General features: G+C 41.1%; 1 protein-coding gene and 1 long non-coding RNA gene across 19 annotated transcripts in view; one reads left to right on the top strand and one right to left on the bottom strand.

The window, feature by feature from the left end:
* GRIP1 (glutamate receptor interacting protein 1) overlaps nt 1-24332 on the top strand; it is a 328693-nt gene that overhangs the window by 113485 nt on the left and 190876 nt on the right. The gene's annotated exons all lie outside the window — the stretch shown is intronic.
* LOC309379211 lies at nt 41-23536 on the bottom strand. Of its 2 annotated transcripts, none has more exons than XR_014172410.1 (3): nt 23237-23536; nt 19278-19393; nt 41-74 (listed from the first exon to the last, which is right to left on the bottom strand). It is a non-coding gene; the product is annotated as an uncharacterized lncRNA (long non-coding RNA). The 2 variants fall into 2 exon arrangements; XR_014172411.1 differs by lacking the exon at nt 41-74 and adding an exon at nt 9587-9745.

Below are 24332 nucleotides of genomic sequence, written 5' to 3'. Positions count from 1 at the left end.
TGTGGTTTGGGTTTGCCTGCCCCATTCATCAAACACTGGTGGGGCCTTGGTTAGTTCTAGATCAAAGTGATTGTCTGGAGTACATAAAAGAGTTTGTTTAGCTCATTGGCAACTTACCCCCACCATCAGCCGCTGAGTCCTAGCTCTGTAGCTCATCTTTAAAGGCTGCCTTTCCTATGTTACTGCTATATCTGTTGTGGTGATAAGATATTAGGCATGGATTTTGGAATACACACATTCTAGTTAGATTAAGAAGCTTGTACGTATGGTGGTTCTGAGTTACTATGCCTGAGCCTTATCTGCACCATATGGTGGTTCTGTGGCCATTCGGATGTTGAATTACAACATCTTTGGTGACCTGCTGAGCTGTTGTAGGTAATTCAAGCTTGCCTCCCTCAAATCCTTACAGGTCCTGCTTACGGTTTTCTCATAGGCATCTGGGTGGCTATTGTGGGACCAAGCTGCTTGACTAGACTGGCTTTTCTTTTTAGCCAGCATAACTCTTCTTGCGTTGTTTGCAAAGGTGTAATACCTAGCAGAGCCTCCATAATGATTCTCTAGTGATGGGATATTATTAGAACATCCCACCCGCATCACCTTTAGTAAAGTTCCTGAGGCTTTCAACAGATAAAGCCAGAGTTTTTCTTAGGGCGGGGGGGGGGGGTAACAATGGGACCTAGAAGGAAAACAGCAAGCTGGAGATAGGGGCCATGTTTGAAATGTTTGAAAGCGATGCTTGATTTCTGTTTGAATCCAAGGATTGCACTCTGCACATGTGTAATGACACAATTTCCTATGCAAGTTCCATAAAATTCCTATTGTGATGAAAGCAGAAGGTTAAAAATAGCAGCTCTACCACTACATGCAAAAATCTATGGGTGCAATGAAGAAAACGCAAAATGCATTTGAAGAATCAGCAGATTTAAAACATCTCTCTCTCTCTCTCTCTCTCTCTCTCTCTCTCTCTCACACACACACACACACAGAGAGAGAGAGAGAGAGAGAGAGAGAGAGAGAGTTTTAATGCATATTCTTAATGCCCTAATATAAAATGTCCTAATAAGAATGTGCGTACTTCTGCTAGAATTTCCATTCTGTTAGAAGTCTATTGTGTCGTGAACAGAGTTGACCTGAATATAAACTCTTGAATATGCCTTGTTATATAAACAGCCAAAAACTGTGTCATTCATCTCAATCCATACCTTCTCCCAACAAAAAAGATTTAATCTGTCTTCTTGCCATTAGAAAGTATTTCAGTCTGGGGCATGACCAGAGAACTAATGGAATTATGAGTTTCTAAGTAACTAAAACCAGCTGAAGCTGTAATGCAAGGCTTTTTAAATTTTTATTTAACCTCCATTAAAGTCTGGCTCAAAATGCAGATTATGTACTTCCAGACAGCAGTTGAAATGAACTAGTCTCTCTCTCTCTCTCTCTCTCTCTCTCTCTCTCTCTCTCTCTCTCTCTCTCTGTGTGTGTGACTTTATTAAATTATACAAACTTTTAAAAATCAAGTTTCTGCCAGTTTTCTACAATCAAGCCTATGCAATTTTGCACAAATAGAAAATAGGTACAGATTTGGGTAAAGCAGGATGATTAATCAGCAGAGATTGCTTATTATGGGGATGTGTTAGGAGGTGCTGTGCTTTACATGTGGAAATGGGGCACAGTTGTGGTGTAATATGGCTAGCCAACATACATTTATAAACCATAATGTAAATACTAACCTACATCTGCAACCAGTAATATGTATTAATATTATTATTGTATTAGTACAAGTAATATGTCTTCACCACTTTTAGGTATATATTCTTCAGGCAAAGAAGGAGAGGCAAAAACTCGCTGCCTTAATCAGAAATGGTCACAACTGCCAAGGTTCCTTATATGATGAGGGATGGAGTATTCCATTTTTAAATGTTGTTGTTGTTGTTTAGTCGTGTCCGACTCTTCTTTGGACCAGAGCACGCCAGGCACTCCTGTCTTCCACTGCCTCCCACAGTTTGGTCAAACTCATGCTGGTAGCTTCAAGAACACAACCATCTCGTCCTCTGTCATCCCCTTCTCCTTGTGCCCTCCATCGTTCCCAACATCAGGGTCTTTTCCAGGGAGTCTTCTCTTCTCATGAGGTGGCTAAAGTATTGGAGCCTCAGCTTCAGGATCTATCCTTCCAGTGAGCACTCAGGGCTGATTTCCTTCAGAATGGATAGGTTTGATCTTCTTGCAGTCCATGGGACTCTCAAGAGTCTCCTCCAGCACCATAATTCAAAAGCATCAGTTCTTCGGCAATCAGTCTTCTTTATAGTCCAGCTCCCCCATTTTTAAAATAATTATATCAATTTCCTTTATTTTCCTTACTAGTTCATATCTGAAGTAGATAACTTCCATATCACTACCCGATTAGGTTTTTGGCCTGACTTTCGGCTTTCAATGCCATGTGTCCTTTTCACTGTAGGGGATTAATTTGAATGTTGTGTTCCTGAAGTCTTATGGTTTCTGGGTGGAATTCTGATATGTCTTGGGAATTTCCCCAAGGCGTCTAGTGCTCCTGCTGACACCCTGGGAGAATTGGGGGAGAGAGAAAGACAGAGGGCATGGCCAAGAGGAAGAGAAGTTTGAACGCAGTGTGTGGAATACTCAGGGCAATTCCACATCACACTTAAATCTTGATGACTGTGGTCCTGTATAGGTGCCAGCGATCACTTAGCATAAATATATAAGCTCCCTTAATCAGCCTAAAATGCCAAGGGTTCTTTTGATGAAACAGCAGAAGTGGTTTACAACTAAGGGTGGGGGAGAAATTTGGCTTGCTTCACATTTCACTGCAAGCCTTCTTGTCACCCTTCATGAAATAATATGGCATGGAAAACTTTCAGAGTTATCCTTTGCAAGTCTCACCTCTTTGAATTTTATAATGCAAGTCTCCCAATCACCACTACATTGTTTTTTCCTGTGCAATATTCTTGTATTTCACAACACAATAGTAGCAACAGCTCTATCTAGGAACATCCTCCTCCTGGTAGACATCAACATCCAGAAGGAATTTGGATTATACTGAGTAGCCCTTCCCCCCATGTCCCATATGTAGAATGGAAATACAGTGGTACCTCGGGTTACATATGCTTCAGGTTACATATGTTTCAGGTTACAGATTCCGCTAACCCAGAAATAGTACCTCAGGTTAAGAACTTTGCTTCAGGATGAGAACAGAAATCGTGCTCCGGCAATGTGGCAGCAGCAGGAGGCCCCATTAGCTAAAGTGGTGCTTCAGGTTAAGAACAGTTTCAGGTTAAGAACGGACCTCTGGAACAAATTGAGTACGTAACCAGAGGTACCACTGTATTTGAAAGGAGGAGGAATTCTTAATGTGTAGGGGTTCCCGCCCAGTGTGGAACTCTGATTGCTTACCCTTCCAAATTGTGTGGGAGCCTGCATGTGTGAAGGCTCTCCTCTTCAGACATTCGTATTCTTTGGACAGGCACTCAGCATCATTCTGTTTCCCACTCATGTGTTGGCAGAAAACCCAAATAGGGCTTTGTGTACAACCTCTCCTGGTTGGGTAGAGACACCTATGATACTGTTCCAACTGTCTTTATGAACCAAAAGAAAATACAACTGTAAGAGCTGTTGACATTTGCTACTCACTCTGGGCAATTTCTGCTTGCCCTAGGTAAAGAAACATGTGGCACATTTGGCTCACATGTATCAGAATTCTTTTTGAGAAATAAAAGGAATGAGTTTAGCGCAACTGGTATAGGAGTTCTGAACACATCCAGTGGGATTCTAAAATAAAGAACAAGAATTTTCTACTGGGTAATAGTGGAATTTCACGTTTGTCGTTAAGGTGCCACTGTTAGATTTAACGTTGAAGGAAGGATTGCTTGCTGAAACCTGGAAACTCATGCTCTGTATTTAACAACAGTTAAACCTGTTCATTAATTATTAAGGCAGCTTCCACAAAAGCTACGATCATCGGATATTCTTGTAGTTCCAGGTAGTGTTTTTGATATATTTCAATTTTAAAAAATTCTCTTTAGTTTTGGTTAATAATGAATTCATTAAACACAAGTAAAAATACAATAAAATAACATTAAAGAGTAAAATACATGGAGATAAGCAGAGATCATTGAAGATGTATGACATACATTCCTTAAATTCCAAATGAACTGTACCAGAATCAGAATAGCTGTGATACATTTCACATTACATTAGTAAATTTCCTCATTGTTTAAACTCTTTTACATGTTACAAGAACAAGAATTTCAAACATTCTTTTCCTGAGAGCAAAGCAAAGATAGTTTTGGTTATGGAATTAAAAAGAACAGAGACAAATGGTAATGTTATAACAATATTAGAAAATATACAAGAAAGATTTTCAACCTTAAGAGATGTTTTTAAAATATGGCATAGAAAAGTCAAAAACATGCCACTTTTTATTATAAAGGACTAATACTTTGACGTCTGAATTACTCAGAATTTTAATAGGGCTGTGAATTCGATAGGATGGATTATGTGTCACAAAAATTATTTCCAGAGACTGAACAAAATAGTGTAAGGTCATTGTTGCAATCCAAAGGACTCATGGGCCATTATGTTTAAATGAGAAACTGCTCATTGAACAAAAACACACATTTCTGTTCACAATGACTGACTTTCTAGAATAATAGCTAAATGTATTATTATATTGTTGTTGTTTTAACTACCAAAGGTGCCAGTTCTGCTTCATGAAATCAGTTGGAGGTTTACTGTTGAAATTCTCTCAAATAGTGCCATGCAAGTTTTTGTCATGCTACTAGCAGACTTTTGCCTTGCTCTTTCAGTTCTGGCATTTAGGTGGTCCTTGAGGGTCTTCCTCTTCACACTTCCCTTTAACTAATGCTCGAAGTAGCTTGTATCTCCACAGCAGATTCTCAAATTAATCTGTAGAACTGTTCTGGTGTGATTGCTTTTCTGTTGCACCTCATCTGTCCATTTGTATGTCATTTTGTGAGGGCATGGCTACCAAAAGCGGCTTAAAGTACTTTAAACAAAATGAAAAACAAATAACACTATTTGTTTTAAATATCATACAAAATAAGAGGTAGAAATGAAAGATCCCTATCCTATTCATTCTCCAAAGCCTTTAAAATTGGTCATAGTGTCTGTGTTAAAAGGCATGATGCTTTTGTATTCCTGCTCATGCATGACGACAACAAAATACGGGATTTCTGAGGGATGTTGTCAATTTGTTGATTTGCATCAGGTCACCCCTCCCCCAAAGTATGAAACATTCAAAAAACTGAAACTCTTTACTGAAAAAAGGTGCTGCAGAAAAGGGCAAGAAAATGTTAAGCTGAAGAATAACAAGCAGAACACATAGGCATTTGAATGTAGGACTCAGCTAAATTCAGCTCGCTCTATGTCACAGTATCAATGTGATGTGCTACACAGTAATTGTCTGTGACTTTACAATTTTTTAAAATTTGCACTGGGCCCTGTGGGTTTAGCTGACCCAGTTGTTCTTTCCGTAGTATAATCTTTTTGATTCCATGAATATGTGTGTGGCTCATTAAAATGAATTGCATTAAAGTCATATTTGGACTATAGCTGAGGTGTGTAATAACTCTGCACTCTGAGCATGGTATATAAAAAAAATGGAGGGCTGAGAAAGCAACCAGATAAGACTTTTTGCTTATTGGTGTGATATGCAGCTTGGGACATTGTAGGGGGCAGAGCCGTCTTTCCCATTGGGCTTAGTGGTGCATTGCGCCAGGGCGCCGGCCTCTCAGGGGCACCCCAGCAAGTGGGGGAGCTGCGTGGCTTTGCCGGCGGCCTCCCCTTTCCCTGCTCGCCTGCCAGCTTCGCCCCACCAACCATATGGCTGGCGGGTGCAGCTTGCCTCCCAAGCCTTGATGGGAACAGAGCAATCCTCGCAGAGGCCTAGGATGGAAGCTGCACCCCGACAACTATAATGTTCTAAACTTGGTGTGTGTGTTGTTGTTTTTTTTGTGTGTAACAGTTATTCTCATGTGGGCACCCTCAGACCCCCCACAGCCTTTCCTGTCCCCTCAGGAACAGCAGCATGAGCCCCACCAACCCGCCGTTCACGCCCAGGCCACCTCCTTCCCCTCGACATAGCGACGGTTGCCACCCACTCCAGGAGCCGATTGGGCGGCCAGCCCACTCCTCCTGCCCTGATTGGCACATGTCTCTTTCCTTCCTACCCTCCTTGCCCCGCCCCCCTCTGCGGCGGGTGTGGCGGGCACATTGGTGCTGGTGCTGCTCCTTGTGCTGCTCCTTCTGGGCGGGCCACGAGCTGGCCACTTTCGCCTCCCGTCGCGCGCATCCATCCTGCCTCCCTGTCGAGCAGCATGGAGAGAAAGCAGCTGTCATCTGAGGAAGCAGCCCCCACCCCCACTTGGTGGGCATTGCCATTCAAATGGGTGTGTGTGTGTGCCATATCCTGTGATGGATTATGTGGGGTGGGGCTTGGCTTGTTTCATTAGCCATCGGATGCCTGAGGAGCTGAAGTCCCGTTAAACTCAGTGGGGTCTGGCTTCAGAGTCAACCTGCCCAGGAGGATCAAGCTGGAACCCTAGTGCTACCCGTTCCTCCCATGCACGTTGACTTGGAAGCAGGTTCCACCGAGTTCAGTGATGCTTAATTCTCAAGGCCATTATTATTATTATTATTATTATTATTATTATTATTATTATTATTATTATTATTTTAAGGGAAGCTCGCAAGGTCCTGCCTGGAGGCTTGCAACATAAAAAATGTTGAGCTCAGTAAAGTAGATGATAGCCCACTGACATGGAAAGGCATAAACACTTTTTGAAATATGGCAACCCTAACCAGGGGCAGCTGGGAATGCCTTGACTTAAGGTTGGGGAAGTAGTTAGATTTACAGAGAAACTGAGCAGAATGTGAAATTCAAACTAAGATTTGCAAATTCAGCACTTTATTCACAGGCTCTATAACCTGTGACTAGTTTCTTAATTGTCTCTCCAGATGCAGTGGAAACCTTATTGTTAAAATACATACATCTTGCCTAATGAAAGAATCTAGGTTATTTCAGAGGGTAACACTGACGATAAATCTTGCCTTACGCGATATTGAAATGGTCTTCTCAGACTGCAGGGAATATTTTATTCTGTTTCATTGGTAGCTAGTATTGCACCTGTTGGAAGTTGTTTCTCATCTGTAAAGTTTATACCACAATATAGTGTTTTTCTTTAATATAAAACTATCCTGTTGGAATTTACCTACCACAAGATTTCCAAAAGTGCATTTTCTCAGGTCCCAAAGGAATGGAATAAGGTTTGAGGATGTTTAAGCCTCCTGCTTAATCACAAACCTGGCAGAAAATATGTAGGAAGGAATTGTAAAATTGAAAATGGGAGTTAGGAGACACCAACATCTATTCTATTAAAAATGCATGGAAGCAGGTATCTCCACGATACAAAAGTGGTGGGACAAGCTACACACCACCTAGGTATTGTAATGTATATTTAAAATACACACTTATATATTTAGGTATTATTGTATTGCCTTTACAGGCACAACGCCCTCTCAGGGTGGTTCACAAGTAGCATAATAGAACAATATGAAATGTATTGCATTTATATCCTTCAGTGGACATTGAACTCATTTCACGGTAAGTGGACACTGAGGCAAAACAATAGTTGATTTGTCCAAGATCAGGTGACATGTTATTACTATATTATGTGAATACATGGCAGATAAAATAAGGGTGGAGTTTAATAAATGTGCATCTGATCAAATGAACAATTATTTTTGCTTCAATACCAAGAAAGAGGTAGGGACAAAGTTTTGGCCATAGGGCCAGATCAAATAGTGACCAACCCTCTCTGTAGGCCACATTTGACAGATGGGCAAGGCTTCACTGAGAACTCAGGCCCCATTTGCATTATACATTAAAAACAGAGCTACAATTCCCAGATTTCCCTGGGGAAAGGTATTGACTATTAAACCACTCTGAGAATTGGCTCTGTGAGGGCAATAGGGGTCTCCTAACAACTCTAACAAACCACAGAGCCTAGGACTTGCCGATCAGAAGGTTGGCGGTTCAAATCCCCATGACGGGGTGAGCTCCCGTTGCTCTGTTCCTGCTCCAGCCAACCTAGCAGTTCAAAAGTACGTCAAAGTGCAAGTAGATCAATAGGTACCGCTCTGGCGGGAAGGTAAATGGCATTTCCGTGTGCTGCTCTGGTTCGCCAGAAGCGGCTTAGTCCTGCTGGCCACATGACGCTGGCTCCCTCGGCCAGTAAAGCGAGATGAGCGCCGCAACCCCAGAGTCGGTCATGACTGGACCTAATGGTCAGGGGTCCCTTTACCTTTTTAACAACTCTTAACAAACTACAGTCCCCTGGATTCTATATGGCAAGCAATTACTGTTTAAAGTAGTATGATACTGTTGCAGATGTATAGTCAAGGCTTTTTTCTGGGAAACTCACAGAAACTCAGTTCCGGCACCTCTCAGGTGGGCACTATTGTCATTCTAAGACAATGAGTGAGTTCATGGTGAGTTCCAGCACCAATTTTTCTCGAATAATAGCACTGCAGTTCAGGTTTAGTGGGTTGGATCCAGAATATCAGTTCTGTAAACAGAAGGGCTCCTTACATTTTTGGAAGTGCCTCAAATCCAGCAGAGTCCTCAGACCACCTTGTGTTACTGTAAATTTGAGAATATGTCCTCCCCGCCCCAACCACATAAATGCAGAAAATATAAATTAACTTTAAAGTAACTCAGACTCAGATTACTGAGTTGGTAATCAGATTACAGAAAACATAAAATGAGATGCATCTAAGAGCATTCTGAGAATTCTGGTCTGAACTAACTAATGTTGAGTTTTGATGAATAACTGAATGATAATTACAACATAATTCTAAATGGGTTTTTTTATTTAAAAAACCCTGTTATCTAGGCCAGTTAGATTTTATTATTATTTCATGCTTTCTTTTCCAGGAAAATAAAGCATTTGTTTATAAAGCAGTATACACAGAAATGTTTTAAATAAATCTGTGCTTTCGTATACACTGTTTTGCTGTATTTTCAGTTGGCTTTCAAGTGAGACTTGAAAAGGAAAGTAATAGTTTATTATTTCTGCATTTTATTTCAATTCATGATTCCAACCTTGTTCATTAAAGCTGAAGTGAAAATCTGTGTTTGAAGGACCTTTGTTGACAGAGAAACTGGCCTCCAGCACAAAATTCAATAAACATTGATTACCCAGTCTAATGCAGTTTATTGTTGATTTCTTTTCTTTCAAAAAGTAATTTACTCTTGCCAATACATTTTTATGCATGAGGCCATCATCTAGAAATTAATTAACATTTTAGAGTGCAATAACCTAATATGAATGTCAAGTGAAACATCATTTTCTTTGACCAAAACATGGTGGTGAGTTAGCATATGAGGGAAAGTGATCTCTTTTTATAATAAAGTGCTATCATAGCATTTTCAGAATTTCAAAGAGTAAAGTTGACATCCAGTCCTTTCTAGTGCTGTAAGTGATAATTTCTGAAATAGATTTTATTTACATGGATTTATTTAATCTTCCCATTGTGAGCGCTTGAGGAATATAAATCTCTGCTCAGCAAACCGTATTCAAGCCAGTGTTGCCACCAGAACAGCACGATAACAATTACTTCAATCCTGTGTGAAACAGGGTCAACTTCTTCACAAACATCCATATTTCCTGGGATGATATTACACAGGTGGGCAGTCAGCAGTTCTCTGTGAAAACTAGAAGAAAACTTGCAATATATTTTTTCTGAGATTCTAACAATCGAAAAGAACAAAGCCTTGAAACACACTGATAATCAACAAAGCAGCCACGAGGGTCGGAAAATGAAGTTCAGCCACCTGCTCTTCATTTCAAGGCAGCAATAAAAACCACTTGTGAAGCATCAAAAGCCTTACGTTTTTACCATATCATCAGACTAGCGTGCTTCTAGTTTGATGTGGATATAGGATGTTCTTGATCCTTATTTTGAAAAGAAAGTGTTCACCACTTCAATGCGCACCTTCTGTATTTATTAATATATAATGGAATACACTGTCAGTACCATGGGCTTATATGGGGCTAGGCAGCATTTCATAAGTAGAAAAAAAGACAGTTCCCAGTTCCCAAGCAGCTTACAATGTAAATTTTGACTGAGAAGCAGCAGAAAACAGAGAGGGCTGGGCTGCGGTGAGCTCAGGATGCTACTGGTGCCTGAATTAGCCTGGGCTAGTCCTGCCATTAGGGACGCGGGTGGCGCTGTGGGTTAAACCACTGAGCCTAGGACTTGCCGATCAGAAGGTCGGCGGTTCGAGTCCCCGCAACGGGGTGAGCTCCCGTTGCTCGGTTCCTGCTCCTGCCAACCTAGCAGTTCGAAAGCACGTCCCAAGTGCAAGTAGATAAATAGGTACCACTCCAGCGGGAAGGTAAACGGCGTTTCCATGCGCTGCTCTGGTTCATCAGAAGTGGCTTAGTCATGCTGGCTAATAAAGCGAGATGAGCGCCGCAACCCCAGAGTCGGCCATGACTGGACCTAATGGTCAGGGGTCCCTTTACCCTTTACCTTTTAGTCCTGCCATTGAGATTGGGGGGGGGGGGGGTAAAGCCAGCACCAGTGGGCTTTGTTTTAGGTAGAAAAAATATTTGGGGTAGAGCATGTGGCTCACATTACATCTCTTCTAGTTTTCTGTTCTCACCAAATTACACACTCTTAATAAATTGAACAAGACCACTGTGGGCTGCAAGAATTCCCTGTGATTGGAGCACTTAATCAAGAAACCAGTTTTATTAACATACACAAGAACAAGCCGAGTTGCTGTGAAAGAAATATAAAAGCCTTCTTATTAATTTTTTTTTTTGCAGTAAAAATTGTGCTAGAATTTATAGCTCTCGTAGCTGCAGAAGATCCATGACTCGACACAGTAATTCCTTAAGTCCGAAATCAATGTTTCGCTTCTGTTTCTTTTGCAAGGGGGGCGGGGATTTGGACATTCATTCAGCAGAACTGAAGCTTGAAAGGCAGTTGACTGTGTATTTATATATGAGGTTTATCTGGGAGCTATCTCTGGGGTCAGCTCTCCCTGCTGGAAGATGCCTCTATGAGTTGTTATAACAAAAGTGAAGAAGTATCAAAACACTCACTGAAACCTATAGCAACATAAAGTTAAGAGGAACACAAGCAGCACCCCATATAGATATACCTTCCAACATCTTTCAACAGAAAATTGAGATGTATTTCAGCTGGCTGGCTGGCTGGTTCACACACACGGGAACATGGTGCCAAAATACGTGTGAGTCAGCTGGTTGCCTCTCCAGGCACAACCCTTACCTAGTAGCTGTTCAGAAAACTTTAAACCCCATTAACTGAAAAAATGAGTGGGGGTGCCACTCATGTGACAGAATTTGGGGCAGTGTCCTAGCATACAGTTATTTCCTATTCAATAAAAATTTAGCTCAACATGGCAGTATATTGATCAAAAAGCCACTGTTCCATAGCACATCAGATGCTGCAGTGTAAAACAAATATTAGAAATTGAAACAGAAGCATTGGCATTATGAGAGGTAAAACTAAGACAGTAAACCTTCTGTCTGAACACAGCCATAGAAATATACATGCAGCCTGGCTTCTTACTAATGAAATGAGTTTTAAGTTTACAGGCCCTGTTTAATCCAGACAGCTACTACTTGGGAGCCAGTGTGGTGTAGTGGTTAAGAGCGGTAGACTCGTAATCTGGTGAACCGGGTTTGCTTCCCCGCTCCTCCACATGCAGCTGCTGGGTGACCTTGGGCCAGTCACACTTCTCTGAAGTCTCTCAGCCTCACTCACCTCACAGAGTGTTTGTTGTGGAGGAGGAAGGGGAAGGAGAATGTCAGCCGCTTTGAGACTCCTTTGGGTAGTGATAAAGCGGGATATCAAATCCGAACTCCTCCTCTTCTTCTACTAATGCCCCATCTGAATGTTTTGTGTGACTGCTTGCATTCTTAAAGCTTCAGGCCCCTGAGCCTTATTTCAGCTTTGCTGTTCTTCAGCCGTAGAAGTATATGCACAAAGGAGGTCTCAAATGCCTATTTTTTTTTGTTTGCATCACATGTTCCATCCCCTAAATGGTGCAGGAACAAGCAGAATTATTTTGATGTCAAGTGTAGAAGTACACGTTTCGCAAGATCTGTCAGCCTTCTCCATCCTGACGCCTGATGCCTGATGGGAGTTGTAATCTAAAAACCTCTTGAAGGTACCAGGTTTTAAGCTAGGCAGCCATGCCACAGAGCATGTCTTATTCCCTGTACTGATTAGAGTGAGGAGCTTGGCCCCATCCGGGTCTGCAGGCCAATGTCCGCCTTCTAACATCTTTGAGCTTGATTTTTAGCAGGAATGCTGAGTCAAAACTTAATTTGCTCCTTCTGTTCCAGCCGTAGCTGATATTTCTGACTGAGGTACAAAGGGCATGATCTCCTGATCTCCCTCTGAAACAAAGGAATTTCAAAGAAACATTAAGGGCAGCTGCACATATCCCAGACGAGGCTTTGGGGAGTATGCTTTCTTTTTGTCCTCCTCAGCTGCTGATGGAATAAGGTCTGCTGGGTTTCTCTGCGGCTTTAGCATTAGAATGAATGGGTTTTAAAGGATCTTTGATGCCTCAGCAGTACCTTCTGTTCTCAGCTTCCCAGGACATATTTGAAATTCTGTTGAAAATCTAGGAAACCATTTGTGCGATAAAGTGCCTCATAACCAGTTCTAACTTTTTTAAACAGTACTTTCAGGTTAAATGACTAATGAGATCCATTCAGATTGATCCTGCGTGGGTCATGCCCTAGCCTAGGGAGTGAGAAGTGAGTGACAGAAGAGACATCCCTGTGGTGTAAAGGGGGCAGAATTTTCGTCTGTTTGTAGTTCTGCTTTCTGCTGTGTGAAAATGCCTTGATTATTGGACATAGCTTCAGTTGTCTTAAAAAAAAAATTCCTATATGAAAATTTTAATTTCCTATATGAAAATTATCACCTCTCAGTTTGACTTTACCAGATGCCATGATACCCTTCTTGGTAGTTTAAATTCATCAAAATTAGAATATAGAAATGTATTTTGAGATAAAATATGCATTTAACTACTATTTTGAGAGGATTGTTTTGAAATGAAAGATGAATGTGGAAACCGAATATGGACTTGATAAAGATGAGGAATAGATTCATTCATTCCTATCCTCAGCAGTCACAACAATTTTATTATTTGTACTCCACCCATCTGACTGGGTTATACCAACCACTCTGGGAGGCTTCCAGCAAAATATAAAAACACCATAAAACATAAAACATTAAAAACTTCCCATACAGGGCTGCCTTCAGATGTCTTCTAAAAGTCATATAGTTATTTATCTGTTTGATATCTGATGAGGGACATTCTACAAGGTGGGCACCGCTACTGAGAAGGCCCTCAGCCTGGTTCCTTGTACAGTAACTTTACTTCTAGAGCTAGATCTCAGTGTCTGGGCTGAATGATGGGAGTAGGCATGCTTCTTCAGGTATACAGAGCCGAGGCTGTTTAGGACTGTAAAGTTCAGCACCAACACTTCAAATACTGGAAACCAATGTAGATCACAGGGGGCACGCTAATAATTAATTTCAATTTTTTATATTTAAATCCTTGTTATATTTATATTGTCCCTTGTATTTCTGATATTTTTTATGATCTATGTTATTGTGTGTGTTGACGCTGGTCTGTGACCGTATTAATAAATTCATTCATTCAATGTAGATCTTTTAGAATCAGTGTTATATGGTTCCGGCAGCCATTCCCAGAAACCAGTCTAGCTGCCACATTCTGGATTTGTTGTAGTTTCCAAGTCACCTTCAAAGGTAGCCCCATGTAGAGCGCACTGTAGTAGTCCAAGCAGGAAATAACCAGGGCATGTTCCATTTTGGCAAAACTAGGCAAGTAGGGTCTCAGCTGGTGTGCCAGATGGAGCTGGTAGACAGCTGCCCTGGACACTGTGCCTCCATAGACAGCTGTGAGTCCAAAATGGCTCCCAAGTTGTGCACCTGGTCCTTTAGGGCAGTTTGTATAAACTGGCAAAGGTGTGCCAAGATATAGTTTTAGAACATGGCCCGTAATACCATGCAAACTAGTGCCTTTGAATGTGTGCAAAATAACCCCCCTAATCAAGCAGCTTCAACCTGTCTCTGAAGAGGTTGGATTAAAGTAACACTTTCAATTTCAAGACAGACTTGAGCTCTGGCACCTAATATTGCACAAACTTAGCCTTGGATTGTTTATCTAATTCAACCTTTACTAACCTGGTACGCTCTAGATGTTGTGGACTAAAGTTGCCATCAGCTTCAGTCAACCTGGTTGTGCTGGCTGTATCTGATGGGAGCTGTAATCCAGAACAGCTGGAGGGCTGTTGATGAAGGCTGATGTTATTTTTCTGGCTATTTCCTGATTTGTTGGACGTTCAGTATAAAACACATACAGGTCAATTAGATATATCAGCACTGTGTGAAGCCTTTCGTGTTCCTCACTATCCTCCTTTGATGACGTGGAAAACTCAATAACCTTTATTAAGTAATCTGAAGGTGTACATTAAACCACTAGTTCTACCAGGTACAAAACTTTCATTTTTATCTGTTGCAAATATTATACCTGGACTACTTCATTATATCCACTGTGCTTAGATGCTAGATTAATTCACACAAATTATATTACATGCACTAAATTGTTAAGCTTAAATAGATTGGGGGTTTTTTCCTCCTTTTTTGAATATCTTAGGTTTCCTCTCTGAATATTCCAAATTGCTTTTTAATGGATTTCTTCCTATATGTGCTTTTGTATTGAGAAATTGGCAGGGCACATTGCATGAAATTAAATTTGACTCAGAGTTTGATGGTATGGAAGAAATTGGTGCGGAAATGAAGACAACATTTTGAAAGTCTAATCTGCAGCCAGCTGGCTGTACTAAAAATGTTGTATTTTCTAGATAGCTCTTAATGCTTTCACACCAAAACAGAAAGAGGAGAAGAGACCACATAAATAAGGCAGCTAAGAAAAATATGTCATTTTCCTAAGTATCCAGTGGCAAAAACTGGGCATGGGAATTAATTTGCTGATAATAATGCTAGTTCTTTTGAAATGTAACAAGGGTGTTTTAGCAGCTTAATGATTAATCAAATCATTTATACTGAACATGATGTTTCCCCAACATTTTTTTCTTAATTTATGTTCAATGTTGTAATGACAACCACACAAATTGTCATTAATGTCATAATCTGTTTCTTATTTCAAGGGTTTTGAACTTACGTTTCTGAAGACTGTGTAGTACTATGTCCATAGCACTTGATTTTTTGTACACTCTGTCACTGAAAATTATTGTGAGAAGTCAGAGCAGGGTGATAAGCTGCTGCTGCTATATCCACTACAAATTAGTTAAGAATATAATCAGAATATTGATCTGATGGCTGGACTTCTGCTTTGCTTCTTCCTCTGTCGTTCAGGCAGCAGCTTTTGGACTCCATTGAGGGCCAAATTTGGCAGGTGGGTAGGAAGGGGTTTCAGGAGACGCAAAGCCCTGCTGTAACAGAAAGTGAGGAGTACCGTAATTAAAGAACCTTTTAATAAGAGTGAAAGAGGAGAGCGCAAAATATGGTTTGAAGCTCAACATCAAACAAATTAAGATCATGGCAACTGGTCCCATCACCTCCTGGCAAATAGAAAGGAAAGAAATGGAGGCAGTGAGATATTTTACTTTCTTGGGCTCCATAATCACTGCAGATGGTGACAGCAGCCACGAAATTAAAAGACGTCTGCTTCTTGGGAAAAAAGCAATGACAAACCTAGACAGCATCCTAAAAAGCAGAGACATCACCTTGCCGACAAAGGTCCGTATAGTTAAAGCTATGGTTTTCCCAGTAGTGATGTATGGAAGTGAGAGCTGGACCATAAAGAAGGCTGATCGCCGAAGAATTGATGCTTTTGAATTATGGTGCTGGAGGAGACTATTGAGAATCCCATGGACTGCAAGAAGATCAAACCTATCCATTCTGAAGGAAACCAGCCCTGAGTGCTCACTGGAAGGACAGATCCTGAAGCTGAGGCTCCAATACTTTGGCCACCTCATGAGAAGAGAAGACTCCATGGAAAAGACCCTGATGGTGGGAAAGATGGAGGGCACAAGGAGAAGGGGACAACAGAGGACGAGATGGATGGACAGTGTTTGCGAAGCTAACAGCATGAGTTTGCCCAAACTGCGGGAGGCAGTGGAAGACAGGAGTGCCTGGCGTGCTCTGGTCCGTGGGGTCACGAAGAGTTGGACACAGCTAAACGATTAAACAACAACAACAAACAAAGAGAAGAGGGGTCTCTCTTCTGCAGCCCAGAAATGTGAGATTCTTTGCCCTTGTAGATGCTTTGGGAAGAGGGTTTCCTCAATTTTAGAAAAAGGATAACAGGAGCCTGACCACTTAATGACAATACTTTAAATAGTTGAAAATTCAGAAGAAGAGAAAGTGCGGGGAAGAGTTACTGTAACTACAAAAGGGAGCAGTTTTCACCAGCAGGCTTCAATGAAAATTCTCCCTGTATAACTTCGAGATTGTAATCTGTAGTGGCAGCAGATCCCATTCTTCTCAGACCTGTGTATCGCCCTGCCCTGCCACTTTTAGAAGTGTTGAAAGCTGGATAGTAGCAAGGGAAAATGTTAAGGAAGATGTATTCAGGAATTAAGCTAAAATGCAGAACAACAGTGCTTTTCAGAACAGTTTAAAACATGTGATTACAAAGGGGCAAAGCCAAATAATGCTAATATATTTTGAGACCACAATGCATTGGGAATAGCATTCACCTCAAGTGCTTGCTAAACATTTTATTCATAGCAGGTTGTGTAACGTTCTAATGGCAGTCAGTGAAAAACTAAGCATTTCTTAAGCCAACCACGTTGTAGTTGCATCATGATGGACTGTTTGTGGTCATTTCTAAAACAAACGAGATATATATATATATGCACAATATTTGTATGTGCAGTTAAAGAAAGGAACCGGGGGGGACGGCTGTGGGAGAAGCGATTAGGTACACATGAAATGCTTCCCTTAATTTAAATATTGGAAATGGCTTAGAGAAATCAACCCAGATGGATCCTACTACAGTAACAAGACTTATTTTCTGTAGCCTTTGGAAAGGATTTTGGGCTCTGAATACATAGCAGCTGCCAAAGCCTCAATTTGTCCATGCCTGGAAGAGTTGAATCTCTGCTTCCACAGCCCCTTTCCTGCCTTCAGCAACAATGACTGCCTGCAATTGTCATACCTGACCTATTTTCCAGTAATTTCCCCAAAGGTAACAAACATCTTGCCCAACATCTTTGCCTATGGAAGGAACAACTACACAGATCAGACCTCTTTTTTAAGGACAAGTATGTATAGGCCAGTGCATATGTGCACACACCAATTATATTGGGTCAGAGAATTCAAAATTCTTAATAGCAATCTCTTTCTCTGCATGTTTAGAATGACTTATTTTAAAATCACACCATGATATTGAGTGATTCTTTTAACACATGAACTAAAATACTTTAAATAGTCATCTTTCTTGAAAGAGCAGAACGTTATGCTTATCATCACTTTATTTCCTTTTAAAGTTTATATTTCCATCCAATTTTCAGAAAAAAATCAATGTGACTTTCAACCCCAAACACAGCAACAGTAACAAAATATATTGTTACAGGCCACCCCAATCTCTGAGTGGCGAAAGGTTCTTGGTGCTTAACCAGGATTTGTGTTTTCTCTGGAAGTGAGGCACAGTGGAGACTATGGTGTCTTCATAATATATGGTTTTATTTGCACATATATGCAACCTTGAGTCTATAGTGGAGGAATTTCCAGCACTCACATCTCAAGAGGGACTTGTTTCCTACAGAAGCACAGCATTGGATTCAAAGGTTGCCAAACAGCAAACTCTGTGTCTCTTTTCCAGTTTATCCCAGCTAGCCCACCAGAACTTCTGCCAGGTCCACTTCTCCCCAGTTTTTCAAACCTCTTGCAAGATGCCACAATTTCCCTTCAGCCTATATCAGGGACAGCCAACTTAGAAGAGACTGCAATCTATGCACACAATTATAAACTGCAATCTACGCACACAATTATAAACTATGAACGTCCCATTCATAGAGGGGTTCAGGTTCTTTTTCAGGGAATCAGGGCGATGGAATAAATAAAAAAAGTTGCTTGCCAAGCGATCACCAATGAAACAGTCAGCCTCACAACGAGAGCTCCGTATTCCGCTCCGCTATAGTGATCTAGAGGGCGGGGCAAGGGGAGGAACCCGGGTGGAGAAGCCAGCGATTGACCGCGATCTACCAAAACCTCCCAGGCATCAACCAGTAGATCATGATTGACCTGTTGGACATCCCTGGCCTATATCACCAAAGCTGAAAGCTTAAACCAGTGGTGTCCAAACTTTTTTCAAAGAGGGCCAGATTTGATGAAGTGAAGGGCTGTGGGGGCCGACCAAAGGGCCAACCAAAGTTGCTGAGTTTTTTTTTAGGATTGAAGTTGTTGAGGTTTTTTTTACCTTGGGAAATAAACTGGCACAGGGGCCAGATTGAACCGACTGGCAGCCCAGATTAGGCCCCCGAAATGGACTTTGGACACGCCTGGCTTAAGCACTTTCTTTCCCTGCACACACAGCTGGAGAAGGAGCCTTTCTTCCCCTCCTTGCCTGGCAGCCTTGCCCCCCCCCCATCGTTTCCTTGATAGCCTATCACTGGCCCATGTCTCCTGCCAGCGGCTCGTGGTTATGGCAAGTTGGCCTGGGTTGTTAGCATAACTAAATCCAGGGAGTTTTCAACTTTTGGCACAATTTAATAAAACTTTGATTAATTCTTACTTTTCCTAAATCCAAGAGATATGGGGTTTGCCCCACCACCCACAATATCATGATCTCCTTTCCGATCATGAAAGCCAAAATCCAAAACAGCTATCAGAACACCTCACTTAGCAAGGCATTCCACACATGGAAGCCACAAAATAAAATGCCCTAGCCCTGTTCACCACCAGATGTGATCCATGGAGTTGAGGGATCTAGAACAAAACATCATCTGAGGTTTGCTCATGCAGGGAAGAACATACAGAAGAATGCATTCAAATAACATATTACAAACAGCAGTTTGAAAACAGCAACAGCCCAGAAACGCTGAAAGCTCAACACTAATTGCTGTAAATCGTCATCTGCATCCCACAGTCAATTAGCTCAGGGTTACTATAGGCACTGATGGAAGAAATGAACCTTTCACCATACTGTTCTAATAGTGCAGCTGTAATTTTGCAGTTGTTTGAATATCCTTGATGGTTAACTCAACCTTTCTATTTATGAAATTTTGAAGTAGATTCCTGTCCTAGTGAAGTACTTCTGAAAGCAAAGAGATTTGTTAATTGGCTGGCAGTAATTGCTTGGAGAGGAAAGTAGTATTTGAAGAGTTTGAAAGAGTACTTAGAGTAGCTAGATTGACTGGTTTGGTTTGGTTACTAGTTAAGAACTGAGAATGTAGTTTGAGTTGTAATTTGGAGCCAAGATTTTCAAGGATCAAGAGAGAAATTGTTCAGTAAATGTACACCATTGCTATTGAAATTTAATAGTTTAATTTCAAAGTGTTGGACTAATGGGAATGAAGTGCCAAACACTTCCACATTTAAAAGCTACCACCATAAAAAGGTTTATTTGTAGTTCTGTAGGGAAAAGAGGCAATCCAGAGCAAACTAAGGGAAGCCGTCAATAGGATAAATGTGGGGGGCCTCCCAGCTAATGGGGTGGTGCTTGAAAACAACTTTGGCAAAATACCAACATTTGATTTTCATTTTAACCTGGAAAAGGATCTTCTGAAAACATAGTAAAGTAATACACACAAATGCACATAACTGTATTCAGTGCTGAGAGCAAAGTTCTTAATGTCCTGAACTCAAAGGACTGGGATTATGTAGTTTCTTATCTAAGAAAAGTAAATGAACTTCTTGATCAATACGTATATAATTAACTCAGAGATGGTGCTAGACTGGAAAATTATCTACGTCGCACCTAGGCATAAGGAAGCAATTGAAAATAACTTGGGTAACTATAATCCTGTTGGTTTAATGCAATTGTATGTTATTGAAATCTGATCATTAAAGCTATAAAAGTCAAATCCAATGTAGTCTGAGTTCAGCAAAAGTAGTTCAGCCCAATATAATGTAATTGTTTGAGATCATGACCAGGGGTCAACAAAAGACCATGTTCTTTCTGTGATTGTGGTTTTTGTTATTGTTATGGGGGGGAGAGCCTATATATATTTGCATGACAAAGAGACTCAAAAGGTTCTACTTTATTTTCGGTTTCGAAAGGAAGACCCAAGCATTCCACAATATAATTACTTCAGATACACATTAAAATCATCACATGACAAAGATCCAGAGTGGATTTTTTTATTAAAAAAATCTGCATCAAGCGCCAGTTATATAGAATAAAGATGGAAGGAACACACATAGTGTCAAAATCTATTTCCAAGAAGAGAATAATTGCTGTGCCAAAGATCAGAAATTAAACTTTTCTTTGTGCCTTGCCAGCTACAGATCTCTTGTATTCTCTGCCTTCCCAGGTGACATATTCTTTCAATGGGTTGTTCTGGCCATTAACATCCCATTTACAACAATCTGTGGTGAATTGTGTCTTATGAAGACAGCTGTTGTAGTGGAAATGACCTCTGCCCGAGTTACACAAAGGTCACCATTACAGTGGTACCTCGGGTTAAGTACTTAATTCGTTCGTGGGGTCTATACTTAACCTGAAACTGTTCTTAACCTGAAGCACCACTTTAGCTAATGGGGCCTCCTGCTGCTGCCGCGCCGCGGGAGCACGATTTCTGTTCTCAACCTGAAGCAAAGTTCTTAACCTGAAGCATTATTTCTGGGTTAGCAGAGTCTGTAACCTGAAGCGTATGTAACCTTAAGCGTATGTAACCCGAGGTACCTGCAAGTGTTATGAATAAAGCAACAGAACCATAAGGCTTGCTTATCCAACACCCAATTTACAATGCTTTGTGCATGGCAGGAAGCACTGAAGGGTGTGCACTTTTGAAGCTTATTCTTGGAGATGCCCATGTCCTTACTTCACACAAGAATACACTGGAAGCACAAAAAGGAGATATACGAAGCACATGTTTTTCCAGCACATAGTATAATAATGTGCTGTGCTGCTGTGGAAAGAGAATGTGAAGCAGCATGGGCTGGAGCCTTATGAGTATATGCACAGCCTTTGCAAATTCAGTGTATACAACAAGTAGGCTCCGGCAACAGAATGTTTTTTTGTTTTATTTAAAATTATATCTTACTCTACTTCTCTATGAAGATCAGAACAGCGTTCACTAAGAATAGTAAAATTAAACTAGCAGTAGCAAACAAATAACCATATAAACAAGCAATAGCAAACAAAAAAACTTGCAGCACCAGGCTATCTTATTAAAAAATAAAGCTTTAGCTGCCTATCTAACTGCCAGAAAAGAAAGAGGCAGCTGAATCTCCCTCGGGAAGGAGTTCTAGAGGCAGGGGTCTACTTGTACAGTGTCACCTAATGAATACCTTCCTGAAGCAGTAGTAAGAGGGGCTTCTGTGGAAGATCTCAGTTCTTGGAAGGGATTATATAAAGGTGTTACAGGTCAAAATCAGCACTTTGAATTGAGCTTGGAAGTAACTAGGCAGCTAATGCAGTGGTTACAAAAGTGAATCTGTACTATGTACTATTCCTGTAACTGAAGTTTCCAAATGAACATATAAGGCAGCCCCATGTAGAGTGTGTTAACACTAATCAGTACAAGTGTACCCCCAAAATTCCAGACATCCTCTCCTAGAGGATTTAAGTAGATGTTTAAAAGCATGATTCTAAGGCACGTCATAATGTAATGTCTGAAGTAACTCCTCAGATTTGAATGCTTTTAGTTATTGGCTGTTGAATGGAGTTTGTCATTATTATTGTTTTTTAATGAAGATGGATGCGTTCTTAATAAGTGCTTCTTGCAAGGTATGTGGGGAAGGCTGCTTCTGTTTCTGGAATTATACTTTCCTTTAGAATTTTGATTTAAGAGCGCCAAAGATGTGTTTTCTGGTTTTTTTTTCCATCTCCAGTGATCATCTGCCTCTTCATCTTAGCATAATGACTAGTTTGACGAAGCACTATTCAGAGACACTGCCTTTGGAGCCGACCAGCACATTTCTTGTTTAGGCGATGCAAAGTGCTTGCTACGCTTCTTTATAATTTATGCCGCTTGAATAGAAAGAGGAAACTTTTAAGCAAGTTTTATGGGGAAGAAGTAGAACAAACCCTTTGATATTGTGAGAGTGCAATGCACACATAGCATATGGCTGTGTCATTTGTGAATTGTGTATAATTATTATCCTGTTTTCTGTGGTGCTTACGTTTTTGGCTCATGTTGAGGAGCTTCATTTGTACACATCATCATTATCTCTTGTGACATGTGCTTTAGTGACATTAATCTGTGTTTTATTCCTGAAGCACTAATAGTGGGGTTGTCCTCATTGGCTTTCTTATGCTGTCATGCTTCCTGGAGTTGTATTCATCTTTTCAGAGAGGCTTATCATGTAGTGCCAAATTCCTCCCAAAATAACATCTAGCAGTCATATTGTGAAGAACTTACCTTTCTTCCTCTCCCTTCTTCCTAATGTGTGCTGTGATACGGTCAAATTATACTTCATCAGATTTCTTGAATAGTGTTGAAATTATTACTCCAAACCAGAGCAAAACAGGGCATCTAGTGTGCATATATGTAGCACACCTCTGAGTAAGTATTTTTTTTAATATAATGCACAGTGATAGCTTTATATCAGGGGTGGGAAACTTCAGGCCTGGGGGCTGTGTGGAGCCTTCCAGGCCTTCCTGTCTGGTCCCTGGAACTCTCCCTAGGCTATGCCCCCTCTCCCCACCCCACTCACTGCCCCTGTTCCATGGCTTCCTTGAATGCTTGGCACACAATGCTTCCCAAAACTGTAATGATATTTATTGTTTGCCTGATGGAAATGTGTGTGTGCATAGAAGTGCATGGCTGGAATGCAGCCTAATGTACAAAAGTGGAAATCACATCTGGTGTGTGTGTGTGTGTGTGTGTATCCCCACTGTATATATTTTCCTGTCTCGTCAAATTCAGTTACTAAAAACATGTATATCAATTAAGCTACACAGATCTGATTGAGTGTCCATTATTGCACTCACTGTTCGATAGACGCCTCTGCAAACGCAAGGTGCAGTCAGATTCCATCCCCAGTCAGTGGATCAGAACGTGAACTTCCACACTTAGATCTGCCAACTAGGCTCTGCCTCACTTCCATGGGAATAGAGGGCAGCTCATGAGGGGCTTCAACAGCTAGCCGTCTGGAGAAGGGTAAGCGGCTATTATTGCACTCACAAAGGTTATTCTGGCCAATGACATAACCATAACGTCATGCAATGATGTTATTCCCAGTCCTTTAGTATGTACCCAAACTACGGTAGATTATGCGTCATGCAGGAACATTCAGCAGGGCTCAGTGGATTCAGCTGATGTTATCTAGAAGTCCCTGGAAGCAATGACAGAACATGAGAGACTGCCCAAAGGAAGTTCAGAGGAAGCAATAGGAAACAGCTACAGGAGTGGCCATACCCCAGGAAAGCTGGAAGTGTCTTATCAGTGGCCAATGACAATCAAATGCAAGAGGAATACGGAGAGAGGGAGGGGAGCATGAAAGAGCAAAGGAGAATAGAGATCCAAAAGAAAAAGAGATGGGAGCTGGGAAGGCCAGCTGTTGCTCTCAGAACTGGAGATGCTGCACCAAAGCGGAGACTAGATGGGCCAGAGCTAAAAGCAGAGGGGAGAGATAAGGAGAGGGCAAGAAAGAGCATGGCCAGACAGACACCACAGCAAGAATGCTAGCCCAGCCTAACCCTGCTACACACACACTGTGGGTGCTTATTTCTGAGTAGACCTACATATGGTTAAAATTTTGGTTCTGAAATCAGATGTGTGTTGTCAGGAAGCTGTGTCTGTGTTCACCTAAAATACTTCTACTTTCACAGATGAAGACTACACCTGGTTATAATTTGCATATTTTTATTTACATTTTCATGCCTGTGTACATCCAGCTGCTTGACTATTCAAGCACACTGAGCGCAATTTATTTCAATTAAAATCAGTTGAATGTTTATCATCAACTTCAACATGGATTGTATCCATTGTGTTTAAAGTTACCCGCTCTTTGCTGTTGAGAGGCATCATAAAATGCTGTTGAATTAATCATTGCCCAATATCAAAATGCCTTTGGGTATATTTATA

The sequence above is a fragment of the Podarcis melisellensis genome (genome assembly GCF_964234715.1).
Source record: "Podarcis melisellensis genome assembly, chromosome: 10".
Lineage (NCBI taxonomy): Eukaryota > Metazoa > Chordata > Lepidosauria > Squamata > Lacertidae > Podarcis > Podarcis melisellensis.
Note: the sequence above shows the minus strand (reverse complement) of the source record. Positions and strands in the feature narration are given on the sequence as shown.